Genomic DNA, 4,055 nt, shown 5'->3' with positions numbered 1-4,055 from the left:
GCATCGTAGTTCCATATTTGACCTTGTGTGTCAAGTATCGGTTGGCTCGAACTCGAATCACCCACCGATCGGTTCCCCGGGCACATTTTTTCGGTGTGCCTCCTTAACGTAGAATTTCCTTCCGCCGTAAGGAGAGTTTGACACATTTTGCATTGTGCCTTTCGTTTCCCGGTCGTGAGAATCACCAAGTTGTAGTGATTCCAAATCTCGGACTTTCGTCCGTGTTCGGCGAGAACTTGGGCAATTTGTTCGTTTGAGGGTTGTTCACCGGCCATTTTGTAAATCGTAGGTAAAAGAGAGAAATAAACGAGAATTGTGAAGTGGAAACGATAAATTAATACGTAACGAATTCAACAAATGAAGCGAAAAACCGAGAATTGAGAGCGTTTTTTGCGTTTTTGAAGATGAGAAGTGTTGGTAACTAACTAAGGAACTTTCATCTCTATTTATACATGTTTTGGTAGCTAAAAAGATGAAAAAAACGGTCATAACGGTAACTAACGGTAACTAACGGCTAGTTTGACTTTCTAACGGCTAGTTTGACTTTCTAACGGTAACGTTGACTTTTTCGTTGACCAGGCCGGGCCGGGCCGGGCCCATAACCGGTTGCGTAATCGGTTCCGGTCCAAAAAATCACGAATTATACTAACCGGTTCGTAACCGCCGGTCCTTAACCGGTTATGGCCGGTCCCGGTCGGTTACGGTTATGAGTCGGGCTCGGTTCCGGGCCTCCGTCGGTTACGGGCCGGGCCGGTTACAAATGGCCATCTCTACCGGCCATAACCGGTCCCGGTATAACTGGTCCCGGTATAACCAATTTCGGTCAAAAATGATAGGATCGGTCAAGGTACTTCATAAACGGTTATGGGCCGCCGGTCCCAACCGGTCCTTGCATTAAAAAATAAGATTTTTTGTTTTTATTTTTTTAATGATATATATTTTTAATACATTATAAAATTTACAATTTAATCACTCAAAAACACTTTAAAAATACGTTTTAATATAATTAAAATTACGTTTTCTTATAAAAATACATTATAAAATTATTTAAAAATACATTTATTTATAAAATTATTTGAATTTTTGGGCCGTGCTGGGCCGGTCCATAGTCGGTCCCATAACCGGTCCCGGTCCCACGAAACTACCAAAAACCTTTCAGTCCCATAACTGGTCCTTTGTCGGTCCCGGTCCCAGTCATGGTCTTCCGGCGGTCCCAAGCCGGGCCGGGCCGATTTGGCCATCTCTAATGGGAAGGGTGGGAAGGGAGGGAAAGGAGAGGAAAGTAAAAAAAAAATTCACTCGAAACTTTTATAGAGAAAGGAAAAGGCAGAGAAGGAAAATAATGATAAATTTCCTCCCAAATGTGGAAGGAACGTGAAGGAAGGAAAATAAGACCTTTAAAAAGATTATTAAACTTACAGCACTACTCAAACTTTCATTTCAAAAGATATATTTTAAAGGGTATATTTGTGAAAATGACATTTTTCCTTTCCTTTTTCTCTTATTCAAGAACATGAAAAGTATTTTCTTTCTTTTCCTTTCCTTCATTTTCCTTCCACTTCTTTTCTCTTCTTTGATCCCGAAATTCGAGAACACAGCATTAGCCGTGAGGTACAACAATCAAATTAAATCTCAATTTTTTATAATATGCCCGAGCTTTTGTACCTGTCTCTTTTCAACTATGCATGAACGTGTTTATGTTTTCATGTTTGCATTATCTGTAGGTGTGACCATTAGCTGAATTGATAGTCGCATGACAAATGCCTTATTCTGAGGAGTCCATTGCACCTTCTAAATTTAGCAATCTATAATATTATTCTACCTGAATGGAACTGCAATTCCACCCTTTTTTCCTAACCGGGCGCTTGGTTTGACAAATATAGATTTCATGGAAGGATTTGAAATCTTTGGTGTGTTTGGTTTGTAAGATTTGGAAGGGAATAGAATTCCATTCTTTATAGAAAATTTACAAAAATAATTATATTATCTTTTATTGATAGATTATTACAAAATGATAACATATTTTAAAACATTATTACAAACAAATCCTATGTAATCCCGTGAAATACCAACTACCTCCATGGGATTTCTAAATCCAATGTTTGTGGGGTTTCAATTCCAGACATTCTCTTAAACCAAACGTAGGATTGGAATGGAATCCATTTCCAAATCCTGCAAACCAAACGAGCCCTTAGGGGGCATTTGGTTCACATAATATTTTTTGAAGAAATGGAATCTGTCAAATGAATTGGAATCGAATATTTTTAGGTCTAATCAAGTGTTTGGTTAGCAAGAAATGGAATGTAATTGTCAAATGAATTGGAATCTATCAGTTTGGTCGACAAAATATTGCTTAGAAATTGGAATAAAATAATTAAGCCATCTGTAGAAGTACGGTGAACAGTAACACCACTCCCCCTACATCATCGTTCTCCGTTTTTAAGCATCACTGCATCACCACTGTTTTTCAACCCCAAAACTTGACAATACATACTCGAAAATCCCAACCAGGATTTGTTGTCTCCGATCCACCATCTGCATCCCAATCTGGGTGTTGTTATTGTTCTCCTTCCCCAACTCCGCACCTTGCAACACAAAGCATCACCTTTTCCGGTAGATCCCCAACAGAAAAAAATTAGACGAAGATGATGAGCATTGTTGCTCAATTTCTACACATTTGTTTCTATTTTTCGAGCTAACAAGAAGATAAAGATGATGAACCTCGATTTAGAGTTCTTTTATTATTTTGATTTCTTATTCAAAATTGGATTTTGTGGTATAATGTTCTTCAAAAAGGGGACAGATCTGAATCTGGATCTCTATACGAAATGCGAAAATCTTCACCATTTGTGATTTATTGTTACCTAGCAGTGGCAACGATAAGAGCTTTGCAAGATAATAGCAAGAATGAAAAACACATCTGAGAGCATTGTAGATCGAAGAAAAAGACGTTGAGTAATCTTGCAGGGTGTAATTGTCTTTTCCAAAAGAATGGAAGGAATGGATATTAATTCAGTAGCTATAGCCATGGAATGAACAAATATGTGGATGGTGGAAATCGCGGATGTTAAAGGAATTCAATTACTTCCAAAAGTTGAACCAAACAATGGAATGGAATTTGGTCAAAAAGTTTGACCATTCCAATTCCTTCCAATTTCGTAGGAATCCCACAAACCAAACACCCCCTAAGACTTGGGTAGTCTTCGAGTTAAGGAGACTTACATACTAGAGGCCTGCACACATACAAGGTTTAGGAAACATCTATGTCATTTAAAGTGGCATATCCGAACTTTGACAGAGTTGGCAGAGTTGCTACCGATAGCCGTGTGGCTTTTGTAGTCAGCCTTGAGACTTTTGTAGCCAGAGAAAGCTTTATGTACAAACTACATGGCTTTGATGGTTATAAATCTCAACAGTTGCCATTTGCCATCGTTAAGTAGCCGAACCCCTTGTTTTCATCAAGACATTATAGGGATATAAAGACACAAGAAAACATATTTACTTCGTCATATGCTTACAAAAGAATGTATCATCTGGTTTTGATTGCTTTGAAAAAAGTCAGTTCACAACTACATGGCAACCCACCAATGTGTTTCACCTTTACAGGTGTTTTCTTGTTAATGAACCTATTGAAATTACCTAATGCATCTCACCTTCGCACTAATACTCTCTCCTTCCCCAACGAATTAGCCTTTTTTCTGTTTCAATTGATCGGGAAAGGCCTATTTACTTAGAACAGAGATACCACCGTGTTTTTATTTTATGTTTATTCCGCATTCATCATGATTTGAAGACAGAAAGACGATAGAATAGCAATACTCATCTACAGCACGTAAAATGCTTGTTTGTAATAAAATCGAAAGCATAATAAAAGAAAGGGCAAAATGCACAAAATAGCAATCTACTTTCATAAATTTCTTTATTATAGCAATGTACTTTCAGTTTTTCTTATTACAACAATGTACTTTCAAATTATTTTTTATTAGGACATTGTACTTTGAAAAATTTACCCATTATAGCATTGGGTAACCTTTTGATTTAAATTTACCCATTAT

Source organism: Cynara cardunculus (assembly GCF_001531365.2).
Source record: "Cynara cardunculus var. scolymus isolate 2C chromosome LG 10, CcrdV1, whole genome shotgun sequence".
NCBI lineage: Eukaryota > Viridiplantae > Streptophyta > Magnoliopsida > Asterales > Asteraceae > Cynara > Cynara cardunculus.
Note: the sequence above shows the minus strand (reverse complement) of the source record.